Source organism: Dendrobates tinctorius, unplaced genomic scaffold, assembly GCF_039654945.1.
Source record: "Dendrobates tinctorius isolate UK_male_01 unplaced genomic scaffold, ASM3965494v1 ptg000020l, whole genome shotgun sequence".
Taxonomy (NCBI): Eukaryota; Metazoa; Chordata; class Amphibia; order Anura; family Dendrobatidae; genus Dendrobates; species Dendrobates tinctorius.
The window spans coordinates 55974220-56001112 of NW_027361688.1; the positions used below are offsets into that span (position 1 = coordinate 55974220).

The window sequence follows — 26893 nt, forward strand, 5'->3', positions numbered from 1 at the left end:
GTGCAAAAAGGTGCTATCAATATTGCGCTATATGTAAACGCTCATGACAATAATAAATGGATGAGTTCACTGCTAATAAGAAACACAATAACTAGAATGAATAACGGGGGTGCAGATCAGTGGTCCCATGAATATGAAAGCCAGAAAAGAAGAAAAAAAAAAGAAAAAGAAGGACCACTATGGAAAAGCACACCAACCAAAATTAACATGCAGGAAAAAGTTTTATTAACAACAATGATAAAAACAAGTAAAAAACTTTGAAAATCCAACTCACTGTTAACCCTTCATCTGTACAAATAGATAAATCTCACCATGAAATAATGCAAACATAGATGGCATGCATGTAAGTTGGAGACAATATGAAACAAACTCAATATATAAATCATAGAGCTATAATATGCTGAATGATGTCCAACCACAATTTGATCAAATTAAAATAGCCAGCTGTGAAAACTATGTATATATATGGAAATAATCATGATATCCAATCTGGCAAAAATTGCTATGTCCACCCACACAATAAATGATGTTAAAAAGAGCCCAAAAGGATCAGGGCTAAACATCATTGCGACTCATTACCAATAGTGCATACACCAATTATGCAAAGATGTGCCCTAAACCCCACCATAGGGGTATTTAGAGTGGAATAAAGCATAAAACAGTGTGCTGATAAATCAGACCACATTTGTGGCGAATAAAATGCCACAGAGCCACAGGAAATGTGCACACAGCCAGTACATACCAGCAGCCCAAGGGCTAAAGAGGAAACCAGATCACATGTGGAGCAAAAAAATATATGTAAAAGATCCATACTGCGACACCGGTACAGGAAGGGTAACAAAGCGGGGAGACCCATCGCGTGTCGCCGTTACACGGACGGCTTCGTCAGGGGAAGTAAACGCTCATAACCCAAAAGAAATCTTATCCTCTACTTACACACGTGTGAGTCCTGGCGCAAATGTCGGCAGCTACCCCGACAGTGCCGTTTCGCCATACTGGCTTCCTCAACAGGGGGCATGTGTGTTTTCATTAGACTGCCCGACTATAAATATCCCCATAACCAGCTGACACTAATGTCGGCGTCTCTGGAAAGCAACTGTGCATGCGCCGGTCCTTGGACTTCCTCCAACAAAACAGTGACTTCCTGCTCTTCGCTCTTGGAATGCAAGCGTGGAACACTACGCTTCACTACAGGGAGCGAGGCAGGAAGTCATGGGGTCGTCCTGACCTGCGCATGCGCTAACCGGGCACCGAGATATTAATGGTGTAAACGTCGAAATATGGGTGATAAGGGCAAATAGTATAATGTTGGCTAATAGAAAAAATTATTAAATACGGGCTATATACATATTTCATAGGAAGTGAATGCATAATACATAATATAAATACATTTTTTTGTAAAAACGTGGCAAAATTAGCATAAACTATTTAAAGAAACAGTGCATCACCAAAAGAAATCCATTACCCATATATACAATATATATATACAAATACATCAATATACAAATATATAATTAGAAAATAAATAATGCATAATATAAATACATTACTTTGAAAAAATTAAGCAATATAACATATAATATTTAAAGCAACAGTGCATCACAAAAAATAGATTAGCTATATATATATATATATATGCAGTATAATTCATCAATATACAATAAAAATATAACTACATACTAACAATATTATACCACTAGATACCAATTTTAGAGACTAAAATTAATAAATATATAAATATGAATATGAAAACCTCATAAAATCCCATTATAAATCACCCAGATAATATATTATAAATAACAGTGATTAATATCCCTAAAATCCATATGAATATGTATATAGTTCCCACATTAGGCCCATTTAACTGAAATACTATATTATACAATATTATGTGTAAACCCATTTTATTCGCAAAATGCTGAATAAATAAAAAAAAACTTTGGAAAAACTTATCCAATGTAAAAACAAAAAATAAACAGAAAATACAAAAAAACAAGTGATTCAAAGAGCTTGATGAAGAAGCAGGACCAATAGATGAGCAGAACGAAGATAGAGGTGTTCCACAAAAGATATGTGGGTGAAGTAGGGCCGTTCACATCCTATCATCCTGCGAGGAAAAAGTAGGAAGCTTCTTGCAATATCTCAAAGCTAGATGAACAAAAAAGAAAAAGTTAAAACCAACACACAAAAACACACAATTACAAAACAGGATAAAATGAATAAAAACTAGGAATAGGTGGAAAAGGACATTTACTAATTACAAAAATGCATTGAAACCCATGGTTTCATTGAGGCCTTGCTGAGCCATGGTTCCCAATAAATAGATCCACCATTCATACTGCGCCAGTTGTGTGTCAAAAGCATACAGCCATACTTGATTGGTTGCAGTAGCATAGCTATCTTGCTCCTGCAGTGTAAGTCCATCTGAGGTGGGCAAATTTTCCTTATATACTAATCCTGCAAAGTTTTCTCAACAGGGATATATCATATGCAATTTAAAATGGGCAAGGCATATGGTAAGGGACAGGGAAGTGGATGTGATGTTGATGGTGAGCGCAGAGGCCGAAGCTGTGGGCAAGATGAAACTGTGCCTACTGCGGGAGCACAACAAACACACACATAATGTCGACCCAGCTTCCTGTCCCACTTTGTAAGGTGGCGCAGAGCACCACCCTTGAAGACAGACCAGTGTGAAAAGGTTGTTGGATGGATAGCAGATAATACTTCCAGTCAGTTTTCCAGCACTGTCTTCCACATGGTCTAGCGTCAGCAGCTGTGATTCTGGACCACATAATACGTACCCTGATCCTCCTTCCTCCCATCATTCTGAGTGCCCGGAAAAAAAATGATCCCACACTTGGACACTCCGAAGAGCTCTTCACATTTCCATTTACAGATTCTAGCCTCTCATCTTGCCTGTTTCAAGCCTGGACAAGAGGAAATTGCAGGTAGTGATTCCAAAATATTTGAGCAGCCACAGTCATGAGAAGTTGATGGAAGGGAAAATGCAATTACTGTCACAAGAGGTGAATGATGATGAGACATAAATGCCAACAAGTGATGTTGTTAAATCAGAAAGTCAAAAGGAGGACCAGAGTGCAGAAGTGAAGACAAGGTGGTGTACGTTGAAGTCACTGACCAACCTGAGAAGGTGACATGTGGAGCGAGGACAGCAGCACACAGTTGGAGGGATCTGCAGCACTACAACAGGCAGGAGGAGGCAGTGGGGTGGCCAGAGACACAATGTGAGCAACTGTTACCCAGAGCACTAATAAGGGTGATATTCTGCCTCTTCCTCATGGCTGCAAATCACAAGCATTCTAATCAGCTTCTTAGATAATTGTATAACTCGTACTCCAGGTGTCTGCAGATAGTTTAACTCCACTGGCAATGTAACGTTAGAAAGACCAGGAGAAATTATGCTGTTTTCTTCCAAAATCTTGTATTCGTTTACAATGAACAGTAGGTAAAAAGGAGTTATCTGTACAGGGCAGTACACATGCGTCTAGAGTAATGGCTGCTGTAGACTAAACTGAGGAAGAAGGGAAGCGCAACCTAATACAGAGCCCAACTACAGGAGGAAAATAGGGACAATCTTCACACAGTCTAATTCTACCTAGCAACAACTGAGAATTTGCTGATTGGAGGAAAAACTCAATACAGAGTATATATAATTATTATTAATATACATTTATATAGCGCCATTTATTCCATGGCTCTTTACATGTGAAAAGGGGAAATATAGACAGGTACAATAAACATGTGTAAGACAAGGGACACACAAGTACAGAAGGAGAGAGGACCCTGCCCGTGAGGGCTCACAGTCTACAGGGATGGGTGAGGATACACTAGTAGAGGGTAGAGCTGGTTGTGCGGTGGTTCAGTAGACTGAAGATCATTGCAGCCTGTAGGCTTGTCGGAACAGGTGGGTCTTCAAGTTCTTCTTGAAGGTTTCCGTTGGTGAGAAACTGATGTGTTGGGGTAGACAGTTCCAGAGTATGGGGGAAGCGTGGGAGAAGTCTTGTATGCGGTTGTGGGAAGAAGAGATAAGGGGGGAGTAGAGAAGGAGATCTTGAGAGGATCGAAGGTTGCGTGCGGGTAGGTACCGGGAGACCATGTCACAGATGTATGGAGGAGATAGGTTGTGGATGGCTTTGTATGTCATAGATAGGGTTTTGAACTGGAGCCTCTGGGCAATAGGAAGTCAGTGAAGGGCCTGGCATAGGGGGGAAGCTGGGGAATAGCTGGGAGACAGGTGGATTAGTCAGGTAGCAGAGTGTAGGATGGACTGGAGTGGTGCCAGAGTGCTAGAGGGGAGGCCAGAGAGTAGGAGGTTGCAGTAGTCGTGGCGGTAGATAAGGGCGTGCACTTGTGTTTTTCTGGTTTCATGGTTGAGGAATGCGAGGATCCGGGAAATATTTTTGAGTTTGAGGTGGCAGGAGGTGGCAAGGGCTTGGATATGTGGTTTGAAAGAGAGGGCAGAGTCGAGGCTCACTGCAAGGCACCAAGCGTGCGGGACTGGGGACAGTGAGCAGCCATTGACATTGATGGATAGGTCTGGTGGAGGGGTAGAGTGAGATGGGGAAAAGATGATGAATTCTGTTTTCTCCATGTTCAGTTTGAGAAAGCGAGCTGAGAAGAAGGCTGAGATAACAGACAGATATTACAGGTTGTTCCCATTCGTGGGACACAACAGCTGAAGTTAAATTGAAAGGCCAAGATTTAGGTTATCACGAGTATGGCGCTTTTTTAAAGACAGTCAACTTAACCCCAAAAAGATCATTTGCAATATCTGCCAAACCAGGATCAGCAGGGGCAGCACAACTACCAGCCTGACCACCACCAGTATGCTCAGACATGACAGCAAAGCACCTGACTAGTTGGGCTGAACTCTAGGGTCCAGATACAGTATCTGCAGGTGACACCACTGCCTCTTCCCCTGTTGTATGTGCACACCAATCCCGTGTCCATGACACAGGCGAAGATGCCTCCCACCCTGCACCTGTCACTGCACACTTGCAACCACAGTCAGCAACCAGGTCTACATCCTTGTCCCAGCCCAGTGTTCAGCTGTCCCTTCCCCAATCCTTGGAACTCAAGTGTGTATATGCAGCCACCAACCCACAGGTCACAATACTAAACTTACACATTTCCAGACTGCTTGCTTTGGAAATGTTGCCATTTAGGCATGTGGAGATGGAAGCTTTCAGCAATCTCACGGCGGCTGTCCCTTGATATTCAGTCCTAGCTGCCATTATTTCTCCCGGTGTGCCACCCCCACCTTGCACAAGCACGTGTCTCATAGCATCAGCGGTGACCTGACCTATACTGTTACTGGGAAGGTCCATTTAGACACGGACACATGGACAAGTGCTTGTGGCAAGGGAAGATATATTTCCTTACGGCACACTGGGTGAACATTGAGGAAGCTGGGACCCAGTCAAACCCTGAGATGGAACACGTGCCACCAACAAACTCTGAGGATTCCGGGTCCTGGTTCAATTAGAGTTTCCTCCATCTTCTACAGCAGTTCCTGCATCTCCTCCTCCCCTTCCTCCATCTCCAAAATGTCAACATCAGTCACATTTGAGAAGCACTGCCTTGGCCAAGTGGCAACAGGCTCTGCTAAAGCTAATCTGCTTAGGTGACAAGCCACACACCGCTGCAGAGTTGTTGAAAGGTCTAACAGACCAGACTGACCTGTGGCTGTCGCCCTTGAATCTACAACCAGGCATGGTCATGTGTGACAATGGCTGTAATCTGGTGGTGGCACTGAAGCTTGGCAACCTCGCGAGCGTAAAATGCCTGGCCCAAGTGCTCAACTTAGTGGTTCATCAGTTTCTCAAAACCTACCCAGATCTGCCTGACCTACTTGTGAAAGTATGCAGTGTGTGCCTGTCAGGAGGAAGACTGGGCCGCGGGTACCTGTCCTTTGCCGGGTCTGGAACCATTGAGGCTGTCTCCCCTGTTGTCCGGAGGAAATAATAAGGGACCGGACCAACCTTGTGAACCGGAATCTGGTGGGCGTGGCTAAGCAGCAGGGCATGTGGAAGAAGTCAGTTTTGGCGCCAACCAGCAACAGCAGTAGCGCACAGACAGGCAAGCAGCGCGCTCCATGCCCCAAGTACTGGCGCTGTGACAGGCTTTGTCGGTTGGTCCCCGCCATGTGCAGTGGGACCACTGCGCAGAGAGGTGCAATGCACTCAGCAACTGCCAGAGATAGAGGTGCCATGCGCACATGGACTGTGAGTACCGCACACGTGCAGATCAGGCAGAGCCAAGTTCCCTGCCACTTGCTTCATGGCCATTCACACTTTACTCTGGGAGTGCTGCGGCCTTGTTTGCTTCGGTCGCACATATTCATGGACTAGGGGCTCAGCGGAAGGTACCGGACACCGACCGCTGCCGCCAGAAGACGGACAGTCATGTAAAGAACCTCCCTTTGGACATCGCTTCAGTCATTGCTGATGCTGCAACACCCTGCAGGATCATCTGTCGTGGAGGAGCACAAAGGGCATGATAAGTTCTTTATAAAAAAGACTGTTCTTATTCTGCATTTATTGTTCTACATATTTTCCCCTAAGTCGAGATGCAGCAAGAAACTATACAGGGTGATGCTACACAGCCCAGACTCATCTCAACTTCTGAACGCGGATTGGGTGATAATGAGGAGGAGGAACAGGAGCTGGATGGCTGCGCTACAGCTACACCATCTTCATCCCATTTGTTCAGCGTGCATGGCCTGAAGATGAGGAGGAGAGGGAGGATGAAGAGGAGAAGAAAGACAGTCATACTCTTGATGGGGACAGGCAAGTCTTGGCTGTTGGCAATCTGTCACACATAGCTGAGTTTATGTTCTGCTGCCTTTCCCACGACCTTCTTGTATGCATTTTGGACAGCACTAATTACTGGTTGGTCACCCTTTTAGACCTACGCTACAAGGAGAACTTTCCATCTTTCCTTCCTGTGGCAGAGATTTCTAATAAAATGTTGCAGTACCAGAAGGCCCCTAGTTGAAGAATTATTAAAAAAAATTCATATCTGACAACTTGGAGGTTCTGGCCTATCCTGCCGCTAGCGTTTTGTCAAAGCGGATTTTTAGTGCCATTGGGGTATTATAACCTATAACCGATAGGCGCATCCACCTGTCAACTGAAAATACTTGAACCCCCAGGTGCGTCACAGAAGTACACCAAAGAAGTGCCATATTGGAGTTCAGATTTTGCTGGAATTGTTTGAGGGTGCCATGTCACATTGTCAGAGCCCCTGAGGTTCCAGAACAATAGAAACCCCCGATATGTGACCTCAATTTACAAACTATACTCCCCAACTAATTCATCTCATAGAGTCACACGGTTTGCAATATCACTGCTATGCTGATGACACACATATGGACCCAATATTATCTCCTTACTAACCAGAATCCCACAATGTCTGTCCGCTATTTCATATTTTTTCTCTGCTAGATTTCTAAAACTTAACATGGATAAAACAGAATTCATCATTTTTCTACCATCTCTTTCAACCTCCCCAACAGACCTATCCATCAAAGTCAATGTTTGCCCACTATCCCCATTCCCGCAAGCTCACTGTCTCAGGGTAACTCTTGACTCTGATCTCTCCTTCAAACCACACATCCAAGCCCTTTCCACTTTTTGCCGACTCCAACTCAAAAATATTTCCAGGAACTGCACATTCCTCAACCAATAATCTGCAAAAGCACTAGTGCATGCCTTCATCATCTCCTGCCTTGACTACTGCAACCTCCAGCTTTGTGACCTCCCCTCTTACACTCTCCCACCTCTCCAATCTATCCTAAACTCTGCTGCCCGACTAATCCATCTATACCCAGCTATTCCCTGGCCTCTCTTCTCTGTCAATCCCTTCAGTGGCTCCCCATTACCAGAGACTCCAGTTCAAAACCCTAACCTTGACATACAAAGCCTTCCACAATCTATCTCCTCCTTACATCTGTGACCCAGTCTCCCAGTACATACCTGCACGCAACCTCAGATTCTAACAAGATCTCCTTCTCTACTCTACTCTCATTTCCTCTTTCCACAATCGCATACAAGATTTTTTCTGTGTATCCCCCTACTCTGGAACACTCTACCCCAACATATCAGACTCTCATTCAACCATGGAAACCTTCAAAAGGAAACCAAAGACCTACTTTTTCCAAGAAGCCTACATCCTGCAGTAACCCTTGTTCCACCAAACCACTGCATGACCACCTCTACCCTCACCTACTGTATTCTCACCCATCCCTTGTAGATTGTGAGACCTCACGGGCAGGGACCTCTCTTTCCTGTGCCAGTAAGTGACTCATTTTATTCAACATAATTGTACTTGTTTTTTGTTATGTGCACCCCTTTCCACATGTAAAGCACCATGGAATAAATAGCGCTATAATAATTAATAATAATAATGACAGCTTCTCTGTTTTCTATCTGACTTCAGGCATGATTTTCATATTGCCACAGTTATTTCTTGCCACAGTTGAATTTGAACAAAAGTCACATGCTTGAAACATAGTTGCTTACCCACAATTTTGGAAAGGTGCCAGTGCATATACAGCCCTTCATCTACAAGTTCTAACAGCAAACATGGCTCGTAGCATTCAAATTATTTTTTAGAGTAATTTCTAGCCCTTCTGTACAAAGGAAGATGCGGAGGGGGAGGTGACATTGCAGTAGACAACCCCAGGATGACAAAATCACAGGTATCATCTTCAACATTTCGTCATATTGTCTCTCCCCTGCAGAATTGACATTACTTCAAAAGTTTCTCGCCTTTTACCCCACTCCCACCTTTAATACCTTTTTGTTGGACCATGAACTTCTCTGATTCTACCAGATTGTACGCCTAAAGGCACACTTCGCTGAACGTGACTATGGAAAATTCTGATTCTCCACCCATGACATTTACTCTTCAAAAACTACACTTATGAATTCCCTTTAATATTCAACCACCCACTCACATCATCCTTGTGAAACGTACATTAGTCTCGTTCAATGAGATATCTCAGAGACACTACATTCCATTGAAAGGGGACATTTACTAATTAAATTTAACCTAACACATGAAGAAAACAGGGCATTGACCAGATTAAGATCAAGGAACGAGCTGGTCATTAAACCTGTCGATAAAGGGGGTGCCATTGTGGTGATGGACCACTCACTCTATATTTCTGAAATACACTCCCAATTGAATGACACAGTCACATATTCCCCTATTTCCCATAACCTTACTTTCAAAATCGCTTGTATAATCAAAGATTTAGTAAAACGCCACTTACGGATGGGCATCATTGACTCTAAACTTGGTTAAATTTTTTATTATCAACATCCAGTCATTCCAGTGCTTTACACACTTCCTAAAGTGAATACAAACCTACCGATTGTCACATCAACTAATTTTATTTTATCCCCTCTGGCTATTACTCTGGAGAAAATATTGACCCCACACATTTCAAAAATTACCTCTTATCTCAGGAACATATCAGACTTTCTTCAATCCACACAGACAATTGAAAATATTCCATTGGGTAGCAAACTTGTCACCCTTAACGTCAATAGTCTATAGACCAGTATAGACCACCAAATGGGCACAAAAGCAGTCTTTGAGTTCTTTAAGAATAACACAATACTCACACATGATTAAAGACAGTTCTGCATTGACCTCCTCACACTTATGCTGACCAAAACTTACTTTCTATTTGTAGACCAATTTAATTTTCAAAAAAGAGGTATAGTTATGGGATCCAATATGGCGTCTCCTTATTCAAACATATTCAAGGCCAAGTTTGAAATGTTTTTTGTCTATAGCCATACCTTCTTTCAAAGCTTTGCCAAATGTTGGAAGCCTTATATAGATGACATTTTTCTTGTTTGGTCAGGCAGCAATGAAAGCCTTTTTTCCAAGACTTGAATACCTGCATTCCCAGACTAACCTTTTATATTCAACATGATAACCGCTCTATTCATTTTTTAGATACAATGGTTACCATCACTACTAGTGGTACCTTGGAGACAGACCTATACATTAAACCAAATAGAGAAAAAGACCAGCACATCCAACCTAGTGTGAACAGGTGCCAATCAAAGAAAAGTGTATAACTTGAAAACGATAAAGGTTGCACTATGATTTACCAAGAATGATTACACTAGGACATTGAAATTGCATTACTGCCATAGAAAATGGGAAAAGAGGAAAAAAGTGCTACATAATGTATATATAAATTATTCATCTGCAAAATTGCTATGAAAAATACAGTAAAAAAGAAGGTACTTATCGCATAGATTGGCCAATATACAGTATGTGAACCCAACTGCCAGGTCAAGGAGTCCTTCGAAAGTTGGGTCTCTGTCCTGATATGTCACCTCTCCTGGGCAAAAAAGACTACAATTTATGAGGCAGGAATGGACCAGCTAACTACTTTAAAGGAACCTGTCAGCAGGATTGTGCTCAGTAACCTACACACAGAAGATTGATGATATCCATCATGTGTTTTTTTTCTTAATTTTTATTTTCAGTTTTGCAATAATGAGATTCTTGGGCCCTAAGGTGGGGTTGGTGTATGTGGTTCTCTAATCATATATTCATAATGCAGACTGCTGACAGGTCACTGATTCCTCATGACATGCCCCCTAGTTTGCATAATGAATATACTAATGTGTGTATTTGAAAAAACATGTCACTTCATCAAAATTGCAGCACCTGCACACTATCACTTGTCAGTTAATGCCTATTATATTACTGTGCTGAAAAAAAAATCACACTACATCAATATGGCACCGTCGGCTGCGCCTGCGCATTAGCATCTATTTCATACTGATAGATGCTACTGCGCCGCCTCTGGTGCCATTTTGTTGTAGTGTAAATTTTCTTGGCTGCAGCAACAAGGAGCTGGCACAGGTGCTTGCAAACTAGCATCTATGGGAACGTGATAGATGCTAATGCACAGGCGCAGTCGACATGATCGCGGTGTACCAGGAGTTAAAGGGAAGCATTGGCAGGGAGGGGGCTCCCTCCGTGCTTCCCTGAGCCCCCCACGGCAGTGCAATGTGCAGCGCTGCTGCGGGGGGCTCCTATCCTCCAGGCCCCCGAATCCAAGATGGCGACGGGGGCCTTCGGGGACCTGAGGAAGCTGGCTTCCTCAGTGCCTGCAAAGCGCAGGCATGAGGAAGCCTTCGGCACTGCCTGTGACAGATCGCTGATCTGTCACAGTGATCTGTGATGTGACAGATCAGCGATCTGTCACAGGACAGTGATGTCCCACCTGGGACTATGTAATAAAGTAAAAAAAAAATAAAAAAAATGTAAAAATAAATTAAAAAAAATCGCCAAATAAATTAGTAAAAAAAAAAATAAATATTCCCCAATAAATTCATTTTTTGAAAATAATAAAAAAAACAAACAATAAAAGTACACATATTAGGTACCGCCGCGTCCGTAACGACCTGCCCTATAAAACTGTCCCATTAGTTAACCCCTTTAGTGAACCCCTTAAAAAATAAAAATAAAAAACGAAGCAGAAAATAATGATTTATTATCATACTGCCAAACAAAAAGTGTAATAACGCGTGATCAAAAAGACGGATATAAATAACCATGGTACCGCTGAAAACGTCATCTTGTCCCGCAAAAAACGAGCTGCCACACAGCATCATCAGCAAAAAAATAAAAAAGTTATAGCTCGCAGAATAAAGCGATGCAAAAATAATTATTTTTTATATAAAATAGTTTTCATTGCATAAAACCGACAAAACATGAAAAAACGACCTAAATGAGGTATCGCTGTAACCATACTGACCTGAAGAATAAAACCGCCTTATAAATTTTACCACACGCGGAACGGTGTAAACGCACCCCCCCAAAAGAAATTCATGAAACGCTGGTTTTTGTTCATTCTGCATCCCAAAAATCGGAATAAAAAGCGATCAAAAAATGTCACGTGCCCAAAAATGGTACCGATAAAAACGTCAACTCGTCTCGCAAAAAATAAGACCTCACATGACTCGGTGGGTCAAAATACGGAAAAATTATAGCTCTCAATATGTGGTGATGCAAAAACTATTTTTACAATAAAAAGCGTCTTTTAGCGTGCGACAGCTGCCAAACATAAAAACCACCACAAATAGTAAATCAAACCCCCCGTTATCACCCCCTTAGTTAGGGAAAAATAATAAAATAAAAAAAATGTATTTATTTCCATTTTTCCATTAGGGTTAGGGCTAGGGTTAGGGCTAGGGCTAGGGTTAGGGCTAGGGTTAGGGTTAGGGCTAGGGTTAGGGCTAGGGTTAGGGCTAGGGTTAGGGTTAGGGCTGAGATTAGGGTTAGGGGTGTGTTGGGGTTCGGGTTGGAGTTAGAATTGGGGGTTTCCACTGTTTGGGCACATCAGGGGCTCTCCAAATGCAACATTGCGTCTGATCTCAATTTCAGCCAATTCTGAGTTGAAAAAGTCATATGGTGCTCTTTCCATCCCAAGCTCTGCCATGCGCCCAAACAGTGTTTTACCCCCACATGTAGGGTATTAGCCTACTCAGGACAAATTGCAAAACAATTTTTGGGGTCCAATTTCTCCTGTTACCCTTAGGAAAATAAAAATTTGGGGGCAAAAATATCATTTTTGTGGAAAAAAATGATTTTTATATTTTCACGTCCGAGCGTTATAAACTTTTGTGAAGCACTTGGGGGTTCAAAGTGCTCACCACACATCTAGATAAGTTCTGTGAGGGGGTCTAGTGTCCAAAATGGGGTCACTTGTGGGGAGTTTCAATAGTTTAGGTACATCAGGGGCTCTCCAAACGCACATGACACCCGCAGACCATTCCATCAAAGTCTGCATTCCAAAACGTCACTGCTTCCCTTCCGAGCCCCGACGTGTGTCCATACAGTAGTTTTCTCCCACATATGGGGTGTCAGCGTACTCATGACAAATTGGACAACAACTTTTGGGGTCCAATTTCTCCTGTTACCCTTGGGAAAATGAAAAAATTGGGGACTAATTGATCATGTTTGTGGAAAAAATACGATTTTTTTATTTTCATGCCCGGGCATTCTAAACTTCTGTGAAGCCCTTGGGGGTTCAAAGTGCTCACCACAGATCTAGATAAGTTCCTTAGGGGTTCTCGTTTCCAAAATAGGGTCATTTGTGGGTGTTTCCACTGTTTAGATACATTAGGGGCTCTCCAAAGGCAACATGACACCCGCAGACCATTCCATCAAAGTCTGCATTCCAAAACGTCACTACTTCCCTTCCGAGCCCTGACGTGTGTCCAAACAGTAGTTTTCTCCCACATATGGGGTGTCAGCATACTCATGACAAATTGGACAACAACTTTTGAGGTCCAATTTCTCCTGTTACCCTTGGGAAAGTGAAAAAATTGGGGACTAACTGATCATGTTTGTGGAAAAAATACGATTTTTTTATTTTCATGCCCGGGCATTATAAACTTCTGTGAAGCCCTTGGGGGTTCAAAGTGCTCACCTCACATCTAGATAAGTTCCTTAGGAGGTCTAGTTTCCAAAATGGGGTCATTTGTGGGGGGTTTCCACTGTTTAGGTACATTAGGGGCTCTCCAAAGGCAACATGACACCCGCAGACCATTCCATCAATGTCTGCATTCCAAAACGTCACTACTTCCCTTCCGAGCCCTGATGTGTGTCCATACAGTAGTTTTCTCCCACATATGGGGTGTCAGCGTACTCAGGACAAATTGGACAACAAGATTTGGGGTTCAATTTCTCCTGTTACCCTTGGGAAAATAAAAAAAATGGTGACTAAAAGATCATGTTTGTGGAAAAAATACGAATTTTTTATTTTCACGCCCGGGCGTTATAAACTTCTGTGAAGCACTGGGGGGTTCAAAGTGCTCACCACACATCTAGATAAATTCCTTGGGGGGTCTAGTTTACAAAATGGTGTCATTTGTGGGGGGTTTCCACTGTTTAGGTACATCAGGGGTTTTCCAATCGCGACATGGTGTCCGATCTCAATTCCAGCCAAAAACGTCAAATGGCGCTGCTTCCCTTCCGAGCTCTGCCATGCGCCCAAATAGTGGTTTACCCCCACATGTGGGGTATCAGCATACTCAGGACAAATTAATTGCACAATAACTTTTAGGGTGCTGTTACCCTTGGAAAAATAAGAATTGAGGGTGAAAAGATCATTTTTGTGGAAAAAATATGATTTTTTAATTGTACGGCTTTATGTTATAAACTTCTGTGAAGCCCTTGGGGGTTCAAAGTTCTCACCACACATCTAGATAAGTTCCTTAGGGGGTCTAGTTTCCAAAATGGTGTCATTTTTGGGGGGTTTCCACTGTTTTGGTACATCAGGGGTTTTCCAATCGCGACATGATGTCCGATCTCAATTCCAGCCAAAAACGTCAAATGGCGCTGCTTCCCTTCCAAGCTCTGCCATGCGCCCAAATAGTGGTTTACCCCCACATGTGGGGTATCAGCATACTCAGGACAAATTGCACAATAACTTTTAGGGTCCTGTTCCCCTTGGGAAAATAAAAATTGAGGGTGAAAAGATCATTTTTGTGGAAAAAATATGATTTTGTAATTGTACGGCTTTATGTTATAAACTTCTGTGAAGCTCTTGGGGGTTCAAAGTTCTCACCACACATCTAGATAAGTTCCTTGGGGGGTCTAGTTTCCAAAATGGTGTCATTTGTGGGGGGTTTCCACTGTTTTGGTACATCAGGGGTTTTCCAATCGCGACATGATGTCCGATCTCAATTCTAGCCAAAAACGTCAAATGGCGCTGCTTCCCTTCCGAGCTCTGCCATGCGCCCAAATAGTGGTTTACCCCCACATGTGGGGTATCAGCATACTCAGGACAAATTAATTGCACAATAACTTTTAGGGTGCTGTTACCCTTGGAAAAATAAGAATTGAGGGTGAAAAGATCATTTTTGTGGAAAAAATATGATTTTTTAATTGTACGGCTTTATGTTATAAACTTCTGTGAAGCCCTTGGGGGTTCAAAGTTCTCACCACACATCTAGATAAGTTCCTTAGGGGGTCTAGTTTCCAAAATGGTGTCATTTGTGGGGGGTTTCCACTGTTTTGGTACATCAGGGGTTTTCCAATCGCGACATGATGTCCGATCTCAATTCCAGCCAAAAACGTCAAATGGCGCTGCTTCCCTTCCGAGCTCTGCCATGCACCCAAATAGTGGTTTACCCCCACATGTGGGGTATCAGCATACTCAAGACAAATTGCACAATAACTTTTAGGGTCCTGTTACCCTTGGGAAAATAAAAATTGGGGTGAAAAGATCATTTTTGTGGAAAAAATATGATTTTTTAATTGTACCGCTGTACGTTATAAACTTCTGTAAAGCCCTTGTGGGTTCAAAGTTCTCACCACATATCTAGATAAGTTCCTTGGGGGGTCTAGTTTCCAAAATGGGGTCACTTGTAGGGGGTTTCCACTGTTTAGGTACATCAGGGACTCTCCAAACATGACATGGCGTCCGATCTGAATTCCAGCCAATTTTGCATTGAAAAAGTCAAACGGCGCTCCTTCCATTCTGAGCTCTGCCATGCGCCGAAACAGTCGTTCCCCCCACAAATCAGGTATCAGCGTACTCAGGACAAATTGCACAATAACTTTTGCAGTCCAATTTCTCCTGTTACCCTTGGTAAAATAAAAAAATTGAACCTGAAGTATTTTTTTTGTGAAAAAAAGTTAGATGTTCATTTCTTTTTAAATATTCAAAAAAATTCCTGTGACGCACCTAATGGGTTAATAAACTTCTTGAATGTGGTTTTGAGCACCTTAAGGGGTTCAGTTTTTAGAATGGTGTCACTTTTGGGTATTTTCTATCATATAGACCCCTCAAAGTGGCTTCAAATGTGATGTGGTCCTAAAAATAAAATGGTGTTGTAAAAATGAGAAATCGCTGATCAACTTTTAACCCTTATAACTTCCTAACAAAAAAAAATTTTGGTTCCAAAATTGTGCTGATGTAAAGTAAACATGTGGGAAATGTTACTTATCAAGTTTTTTGTGTGCCGTATCTCTGTGATTTAAGGGCATAAAAATTCAAAGTTGGAAAATTGCGAAATTTTCAAAATTTTTGCCAAATTTCCATTTTTTTCACAAATAAACGCAAGTTATTTGAATGAAATTTTACCACTAACATGAAGTACAATATGTCACGAGAAAACAATGGCAGAATCACCGGGATCCATGGAAGCGTTCCAGAGTTATGACCTCATAAAGGTACAGTGGTCAGAATTGTAAAAATTGGCCCGGTCATGAACGTGCAAACCACCCTTGGGGGTGAAGGGGTTAAAATCACCTGTGGCTGATGGGAGTGGGAGTGCACTTGTCCAAAAAGGGTTTGATACAAATAGAGAAAAGGACCAGCACATCCAACCTAGTGTGAACAGGTGTCAACCAAAAAAAGCGTATAAATTGAAAAACGATAAAGGTTGTTGTCATGCTCGCCATGTCTGTTATGTCCTCCATGTCTGTTTTGCCTCATGACCCTGGAGCGGTGTGCACGCGCATCTCATGTCTGCTATCCTGCTTGTTCCCTAGAGCAGTGTGCACACTCACCTCATGTCTGCTGAGCTGCAAGATGCCTGCGTTTCTGCTTTGCCTTCTGTGATCTTCTCGTCATGTCTAGAATCCCTGATCATGTGTCTTTCCTAGGATCCTGCACTGTCTGGTTCTGCAATCATCTCATCATGTCTGAAACTCTGATCATGTGACCTTTCCTAGGATCCTGCACTGTCTGCTTCTGCGATCATCTCGTCATGTCTGAAACACTGATCATGTGACTGTGCTCTGCGATCCTGGAGCATCTGAACTAGGAAGTTCTCCCCTGGTCCTGACCCGGAAGAGGAGGTGCTATGCCCTATATTAGACCGCCCCTTAATATGCTCAGGGCCTGAGTATTGTATTGCTTCCCTGCATGGCCGCTTGGTCTGCTGGGTCGCTCCCTCTATTCTGTGCCCTTGCACTCTGCTCTGTCGTGCGTCTCTGCACACGCTCCGTGCTCGTACTCCATCTCTTGTCCCGTGCCTTGTCTTATGTTTGTCCGCTGTGCCATGTTCGTCCTTGTCCTGCTTGGACTTGTAGTCCTTCTGTTATTCTCTACCTTGCCTGTTTTTGCCATGTCTTGCCTTCGCTATGCTCTGCCTTGTTCCTCCCTATGGTCTCAGTCTTTGCTTGCTCTGCCTCGCTCTCTCCTATGGTGCTCTGTAGTGCTCTCTGGCACATGCACCATTCCTCCTCTCTTACTTTTGGTGCTCCTTTCCATGTCTATTCCCAAGGCTCTGCCTTGAACCGGCTCTGGGCTTCGCCTACGCTCTGCTGCTAGACTCTTTCCTATTGTGCTCTCTTGCACGTTTCTAGGCTAATCCCAAGGTTCTCCCTTGGCCCGGCTCTGGGCTTCGGCCTACGCTCCACTGCTAGCTCTGTTCTTGCTCTGACCTGATTTTGTGTTTATGCCTATGCTTCCGTCCCTGGTTCCGTACACTGCCTAAGCTCTGTCTTGTTTCTCGTCTTGTCTTCCCTTGCTCTGTTTCTTCGTGTGCCCTTTGCATGTGCCTGGCCTTCCTAGCCTCCTGATTGTGCCTCAGCCGTGCCCGCCCTAGCCGTGCCCGCCTGCTTGTGCCTCAGCCGTGCTCGTCGGTCAGTGTCAGCTGTGTCGCCTGCCATGCCTCAGTCGGGTTCGCTGGAGTCTTGCTCGTCTGTCAGTGCCGCAGCCCGATCAGCTAGCCAGTGCCCCAGCCGTGCCCTCTGTGCTCCCTTGCACCTCACGCTGTTTCTGCACTGTGCTCTACGTGCTCTCTATAGCACGCGCAGGCCTCACCTACCCATGGCATACCTCCCCGTGCTTCTTTAAAAGTGCGCGCAGGCTTTGCCATGTCCCCTGTCGTGCCCTCTTGCACGCACAGGCCCTAACCCTGTCCTGGAACCCTGACCCTGGCGTGCCTCTCTGCACACGCAGGACTCTGCCTCGCCTGACACTGGCGTGCCTCTTTGCACGCGCAGGACTCTGCTTTGTTACCTTGTGCCTTGGCGTGTCTCGACACACGCACTCTGTCTTACCTTGTGCTTTGGCATGTCTCTACACGCACCCTGTCTCGTTTTGTGAACCCTGGCATGTCCCCTACACACGCACCTTGCCTTGCACCTAGCCTTGAACCCTGGCGTGTCCCCTACACACGCACCTAGCCTTGCACCTAGCCTTGGACCTTGCCGTGTTCCCTATCACGCACCATGCCTGGATATCTGACGTGCCTCCTTGCCTGAACCCTGGTTTGCCTGCCGGATGCCCGGAACCTGCCGATCGTTGCCAGAGATCATAAGCTGGATGACTGCGGCCTGATGTCCGGAGCTGATGTCCGCAGCCTGATGCCTTGGTCATGTCGATCGGTGCCAGCGGTCCAGAGTCCAATGCCATTGTGCCTTTACCTGTACCTAGGCGTGCCACCTGGCACATACCATGCTATGGACCTTGGCGTGCCCACGCACGCACTTTGCACGTTTTGCTTGTTCTCACGTTTTTACACTGAATGTGATTCTGAAGTTATCCTAATGAAGATACCTTGCACCTACGTCTTGTCTTGTCTTGCTTCTTGCTCTTCCTGTTGCCAGACACTCAATAGTGTCCCCTGAGCCGGCCGTCTGGTCCAGCTGCCGTGGTGGCTCACCCCCTTGGTCTTGCCCCTGACACTCCCTGTACAGGCGGTGGGTTCTCACAAGGTCAGCTCGCCCTCGGTGGGTGGGTGCCACGGCCCAGAGGGTCCACTCTCTCAAGAAAACGACTCAGCATAAGCTGACGTTCGTCACAGTTGTACCATGATTTACCAAGAATGATTACTCTAGAACAATGTTCCCCAACTCCAGTCCTCAAGAGCCACCAACAGGTCAGGTTTTAAGGATTTCCTTAGTATCACCCAGGTGGTGGAATTATTTCCTGTACAGGTGAGCAGACCTCACCTGTAGTGTTGAGCATTCCAATACTGCAAATATCGGGTATCGGCCGATATTCGCTGTATCGGAATTCCGATATCGAGTACCGATATTTTTACAATACCGGAATCGGAAGTTCCCATAATGCAATGAGCCAGTGTTGTGGCTGTGATTGGCTGCTGAAATGATGTCATCATGATGCGCGGTCTGTGCGCATCATGATGCGCGGTCTGTGCGGACCTGCCGGGGCTCTGTGCGGGCTACCGGGGGTCTGTACGGGCCTGCCGGGAGTCTGTACGGGCTGCCGGGGCTCTGTGCGGGCCTGCCGGGGCTCTGTGCGGGCCTGCCGGGGCTCTGTGCGGTCCTACCGGGGGTCTGTACGGGCCTGCCGGGGGTCTGTACGGGCCTGCCGGGGGTCTGTGCGTGGTGAAGGAAGGTAGTGAGGCTGATTACCAAACACCTGGTCTGGTAGATGATGTCTGGGTAACAGGAAATTCTGACTGGATATAAGGCAGCCGACGCCCTTCTGAGTCACTGGTGATTTCTCTGCTGGATTCTTGGAGCCCAGTCTGATTCCTGCTTCCCAAAGATAAGTTTTTGAACTTAATAGTTTTGTTTTGTGTTCCTTGTTTTTTGAAGTTCAGCCATCCCCGGTCGGGGATGCGCTGAGTTCCATTTTTGTCTCTGATCAGTTTGTCTCTTTGCTCTGTCTTCAGAATTTACCCGAGTGCTGATATAGTCTTTTTGAAGTGCTAACAACTTCAGGGCCTGTTTTTCCTATCAGACGGTTGGCACATTTTTTGGTAGGGTTTTTTACGGATTGCAGACAGCAGCTTTTCTTTCCTGTCCTTTTTAGTTAGCTTGGGCCCCATCGTTTGCTCAACCTATCTTTCTATCTGTGTTAGTGTTTTCATCTTGCTTCACCGTCATTATATGTTGGGGGCTGCCTATTGCTTTGGGGTCTGCTCTGGGCCAGTTTAGATTTCCCCTTTCTTTCTTTAGGCCTATTTAGTTCTCCGTCTGTGATCGAGGGGGTCTAGGGCATCGTAGGAACCCCCCACGGCTACTGTTAGTTGTTGTGGATAGGATCAGGGGTCTGCAATCCGATATCTACCAACCTCTCCGGTTTTCTGGACTTAGCTTTTATTTTTGTTTTTTCCTCCTTCGGTGACTCATTCATAACAGCGGTGGCATCAGCTGATGCTGCTGTTCTCCACGGGAGATCGTCGTGGGACACTCGTGGATTTCTGCGGATCACGGAGTATATCGGTTGTTTGTTATTTTATTATTTTTTAGAGATGACACAGGCTTCGGGGAACAAAGTGACAAGTGATGGTGAGTATGTACTCTATGTTATATGTACTGTATGTCTATATGTATGTATTGTATGAAGGTATGTAGTATGTATGTAGTATGTACTGTATGTAGTATGTATGAATATAGTATATATGTATGTAGTATGTATGTAGTATGTTTTTTGGGTTTTTTTTACATTCAACACATTAGCCGGATGATGGGACTACTACTGTCCCATCATTGGCTAATGTGTCAATCACTGTCATTGTAGCAGGCATAGCCCGATGGGACTTTTAGTCCCATCGGACGATGCCTGCACAGAGCCCCGGCAGGCCCGCACAGAGCCCCGGCAGGCCCGCACAGAGCCCCGGCAGGCCCGCACAGAGCCCCGGCAGCCTGCACAGAGCCCCGGCAGGCCCGCACAGACCCCCTAGAGGCCCATACAGACCTGGCCCACACACACAGATACGCACAGTGTCCGCCCACGCACCGCCCACAATTACTTCCGATATTTCTGTCCCATAGACTTGCATGGGACTTCCGGTATCGGAATCAGCGATACCCGATACTTTTTGGGTATCGGTCCGATCCAATCCGATCCGATATTTCTAAATATCGGATGGTATCGCTCAACACTACTCACCTGCGCAATTTTAAGGGAAATCCTGAAAACATGAACCGTTGGTGGCTCTTGAGTACTGGAGTTGGGGAACCACTGCTCTAGAACATGGAAACTGCATTGCTGTCATAAAAAATGAGAAAAAAGGAAAAAAAGCGCTATATAGTGTACAGTAAATATTCACATGTATATGACATATTCACAAATTGTAGGGTTTTTTGTCCAGGAGAGGTGACATATCAGGGCAGAGATCCATAAAAGTACCTTCTTTTTTACTGTATTTTTCATAGCAATTTTGCAGGTGACTATTTCATATATACATTAGATAGCACTTTTTTTTTCCCTTTTTTTGTGCGGCCCATTTTTGGAGTTTTGGGTGAAATCATGTCCAATTTGCCTTTTTTTCCCTCAATTTTGTTTGTGTTGTTCCAATATACACATAGGAAATAAATGTGTATAACATAACATGTATAGATGCAATCATTTTCTGGGAGCAATAAGTTATTTCTGGCACAATTTCAAGGGTGTCAGCATTTTCGGCCATGACTGTAGGACACGGAAATCTCTTGTTTTATCAAATACTATCTGACGATAAGCTGACCCCATGCTGTAATACTGTTAAGACTCACATTAATTGCCTGCATTCAGAAGGGAAATTTATTCAAGTACCCTGCAACCAAGAGGAAAATTAATCACTATATAGAAGTTTTAAAATAAGTGTGATGTTCATGGAATGCATCCACACAATGTTTCCACCAGTGTTCTTTCTTGATGCCCCCACAATGGGGGACATTTAGGAAAATTAAAGGCGGCCCCCCACCACCACTCTGCATTTCAGTTACAGTATCTCAGAATTATATATGTATACAGTGGGTACAGTGGGAAAAATAAGCTTATGATACACTGATCATTTTGCTAGTTTTCCCACCTACAAAGAATGGAGAGGTCTGTACACAGTTAAAGTGTAGCTACAATAAAAATTACAGACCTCTCCATTCTTTGTAGGTGGGAAAACTTGCAAAATCTGATGGGTATCAAATACTTCTTTTCCCCACTGAATTTTTAAAATACCACATGATGAATATTTTGCCTTCAGGTTCTTGAAACAGAATTTTAGAAAACAAAAATAAAAGTTTGCCTCATCTAATATATAAAGCTCAATGTGGGTGTGTATGTATGTCCGGGATTGGCATCCGCACCGTCACAGCTACAGCCACAACATTTGGCACAGTCACACATCAGGACCCCGAGAGCGTCATAGGCTATGTTGTGAGGTGAAATTTTAACCCCGCGCGTTCCAATTCACCAATTTTGCCCCTATCTACATAATGGGGAAAAAGTGAAAGGAAAAGTGTTGGAGGCAAATTGACAGCTGCCAGATGTGAACAAGGGGGACTTAAAGAATGAGAGCGATGGCGCCAAAGAGTATATACCGTACAGTTGCTAAGGTGGGGCCCTGACATGGGATACTCACCACACATGGGGATATGAACACACACACAAAATGTACCACACATTACCACGTGCTTCAACACATATACCACCCTCAGCACACATTTCACCACACATACACCAACCTCGCCACATAAAAGTCGAAACACAAAAGTCGCCATTCAAAACTCGCCACTCTGTCCCAGAGCTGTTTAAAAGATGAAAAATGAGCTGTGATTGGTTGCTATCAGCAACAGTTTTCTTTGTAGACAGTTATGGTAACTGAGGCCTATTATTCTTATCATTTCTATGGTGTTATCGTCCTTCTGTAAGGCTGGAAATAACACAATTTATTACCATGCCAACACAGACCACCCTCTGACACAGACTGCAGGGGGAGCCCAGTATCACAAAGGATAGGATTGTATACACAGCTCAGCAGGCAGTATCACACAGGATAGGATTAAGCCCCCATTACACACTGCGATATCGCTAGCAATATCGCTGTAAAGTTACCGATTTTGTGACGTTGCAGCGATATTGCTAGCGATATCACTGCATGTGATACCTACCTCCGACCGGCTCCCCCGCTGGTTATCGCTGATCGCGCGAGAAGATCCTGGATCATTCCTCGTCGGCCACTTCCTGCTGCGCTTCCTGTGGCGCCGACGAGCGACGCGTGGAGCCGGGCGGGAGGACGCAGGATCGCCGCATCAGACAGGTAAGTAGCGATCCCCGTCCTCAGCGATGTCGCTGGTGAGATCTGCCAGTGTGGCAGCTCACTAGCGACCACCTAGCGATGTACCAGCAATCCTGACCGCGTCATATCGCTGGTCAGGATCGCTGGTGCATCGCTAGGTGTAACGGTACCCTTAGACACACTGCTCAGCAGTCAGTATCACACAGGATAGGATTAGATACATAGCTCAGCAGTCAGTATCACACAGGAGAGGATTAGACACACAGCTCAGCAGTCAGTATCACACAGGAGAGGATTAGACACATGGCTCAGCAGTCAGTATCACACAGGATAGGATTAGATACACAGCTCAGCAGTCAGTATCACACAGGGTAGGATTAGATACACAGCTCAGCAGTCAGTTTCACACAGGATAGGATTAGATACACAGCTCAGCAGTCAGTATCACACAGGATAGGATTAGATACATAGCTCAGCAGGCAGTATCACACAGGATAGGATTAGATACACAGCTCAGCAGTCAGTATCACACAGGATAGGATTAGATACACAGCTCAGCAGTCAGTATCACACAGGATAGGATTAGATACACAGCTCAGCAGTCAGTATCACACAGGATAGGATTAGATACATAGCTCAGCAGGCAGTATCACACAGGATAGGATTAGACACACAGCTCAGCAGTCAGTATCACACAGGAGAGGATTAGACACATGGCTCAGCAGGCAATATCACACAGGATAGGATTAGATACACAGCTCAGCAGTCAGTATCACACAGGATAGTATTGGATACATAGCTCAGCAGACAGTATCACACAGGATAGGATTAGACACACAGCTCAGCAGTCAGTATCACACAGGATAGGATTAGATACACAGCTCAGCAGTCAATATCACACAGGATAGGATTAGATACACAGCTCAGCAGTCAGTATCACACAGGATAGGATTAGATACACAGCTCAGCAGTCAGTATCACACAGGATAGGATTAGATACATAGCTCAGCAGGCAGTATCACACAGGATAGGATTAGATACACAGCTCAGCAGTCAGTATCACACAGGATAGGATTAGATACACAGCTCAGCAGTCAGTATCACACAGGATAGGATTAGATACACAGCTCAGCAGTCAGTATCACACAGGATAGGATTAGATACATAGCTCAGCAGGCAGTATCACACAGGATAGGATTAGACACACAGCTCAGCAGTCAGTATCACACAGGAGAGGATTAGACACATGGCTCAGCAGGCAATATCACACAGGATAGGATTAGATACACAGCTCAGCAGTCAGTATCACACAGGAGATAGTATTAGATACATAGCTCAGCAGACAGTATCACACAGGATAGGATTAGACACACAGCTCAGCAGTCAGTATCACACAGGATAGGATTAGATACACAGCTCAGCAGTCAATATCACACAGGATAGGATTAGATACACAGCTCAGCAGTCAGTATCACACAGGATAAGAATAGATACACGGCTCAGCAGACTGTATCACACAGAATAGTATTAGATACATGGCTCAGCAGTCAGTATCACACAGGATAGGATTAGATGCACGGTTTTTATGTGCAATATAATCATTATAATTTGTTATAACTAACCACAGTTGGTTACTATGCCCAGGCAACGCCGGACTCTTCAGCTACTTTCATATATTCCTGCAGTCTGCAAATGTCTGTAATGCTTTTGAACAGAGTATAGTAAATATGGATTAAACACTAGATCAAGAAGGTTAACCCAAAACTGACCTTAGTAAATACACTCCATACTGTGTGTTCAACCATGTAAATAGTTGAATTAAATCCAATATACGTTGCCTTCATTTTTAGTTTTGCTGGCATGGTTCAGTAACATGGTTGTGTTGATATAGCTGAAAACCTATTTCTTTCGGCATGGTGTATTCTGAGCCAGTGAGTTGAGAAGTTACAAAGAATCAAATCTTCTGCAACATAATTGTTCTTGCAGCATCCACCCAACTGGAACTCCCACTCGCACACTCAGCATTGGAGTTAGAGCTTTTCCATTTTTATAAAGGTGAACTTTTCTTACACATGAAGGACGCATGCATAATAGTGATAGCAGTAAATGTGTAAATAATTTAGGAAAGAGAAGGATATAAATATTTATGCGATATGAGTGTTGATGGTAAAGGAAAATATTAAAGATGAATAGCATATTGATAGAGCACAGTCCTGGGGGCACAACACTACGAAAGAGATTTACAGCAACACAGCCTGGTCATAGGAATGTCTGTATTTGGAAAATACATTTTTAGTAATGCGGATATTAGGAGAAACATGAAATTCTTAAATAATATTACAAATTCTACAAATAATGCCCTTCTGACATCAGTTTACAGTTTACCCATAAAATGACTCTCTGTAAAAGTTCATCATGTGATGGGCGCATTGGTGCACAACTGATTTCACTTACAATACAGCTATCAAAGCTCTGTCTCCCGATAAGCCTGCCACTTTGTGTCCATCACATGGCCAAAACATTTTAAGCATTTAGGTCAGGTTCTTATAAGTGATGGGCGAGCACTTAAATGCCAGGTCCCAGGTCACAGATGTGAGCAATGTTGTCAGAGTACTACGCCACTTTTATAGACTCACAATAAAATATACAAAAACCAAACCAAAATGGATTTTCCAGGGAAATATATAAGTAACATACTTTCCAGAGTAATGACTTGCAATATAAGGCAAAATAAATAACCAAAAACAAAAATGCTCCTCCACACCTTGGGCTATGTTCACACGTAGCATTTTTGATGCGTTTTTGAACTTTAGCATTGCTGTCAACCAAGACAAATGCATTCACTGGGAAATGTCATTTTAACATTTTACAACCTTATTTGGGTATGTGTGGTGTGTGACACATCATCAGACACATCCTGTTTCAGTTATGAAGGAATGATTCTGAAATTCACAAAGCCTATTTTTATGGGGCCATCAGAGGACCTTTACTATTTACTATTCTTAAAGGGTCAGCAGTCGGCCCTCACTTTTCTTAGAGATCCATCAGCCAGCTATGCTTTTTTGTTCCCAGTATTATACAGTGGGTCTCTTACACTGTTATTGTGTATGGAGTGAGTGGCAGGGCTGATCAAAATTTGGACGCACCCCAATACCCATTTGAAAAGACATAGAGGAGGGCCTCATGAAAACAATGTTCCCATTATTAGGAAGTGTGTCTCTCATACTGTTTGCTTATGCAGTGAATGCAAGGGCAGCCAAAAATTTTGAGGCACTCCAATGCCCCTTTGAAGAGACGTAGAAGAGGACCTCATGAAAAAATTTTCCCATTATTAGGAAGTGGGTCTCCTATAGTGTTTGCCCATGCAGTGAATGCAAGGGCTGCCAAAAATTTGGAGGCATTCCAATGCCCCTTGGAAAAGATGTGGAGAAGGGCCTAATAAAAACAATGTTCCCATTAGAAAAGACCGTGTCTCCTATACTTGTAATGCCCATGCACTGTGTATGAGCTGACAAACATTTACCCCTGGGGGGTAAACATGAACAAATGTTTTTTTTACGAGCATCATAAACACCCTTTAAAAAAATTATGTGGTGTTGCATCATGGTCAATGGTCACCCTGGTGATATGGTGATGGAGGAGGAGGACAACAGCAAATAGCCAAAATCAGGAAGCATATGCCCATGTGTGGGTGTGAAGAGGTGCATGGGAATAGACCCCTAAAAAAGGCACTGAATTTGAGTTTATGTTACACTGCTATCATTTGGTGGTGTTGAGAAGTCTGGCCCAATCCAGCCCTTGTTCATTTTTCTGAGTCAACCTGTCTACATTTTCAGTTGACAGGTGGATGTGCTTATCAGTTATAATTCCACCAGTGGCACTAAAACCCCGCTCTGACA

The 26893-nt window shown here is 44.0% G+C and overlaps 1 long non-coding RNA gene across 1 annotated transcript; it reads right to left on the minus strand.

Annotated features, from left to right (window-relative positions):
* Positions 1 to 1778: 1778 nt before the first annotated feature.
* LOC141083172 (uncharacterized) lies at positions 1779 to 25499 on the minus strand. Its single transcript, XR_012230664.1, has 3 exons — positions 25449 to 25499; positions 2802 to 2927; positions 1779 to 2148 (listed from the first exon to the last, which is right to left on the minus strand). It is a non-coding gene; the product is annotated as an uncharacterized lncRNA (long non-coding RNA).
* Positions 25500 to 26893: the final 1394 nt, after the last annotated feature.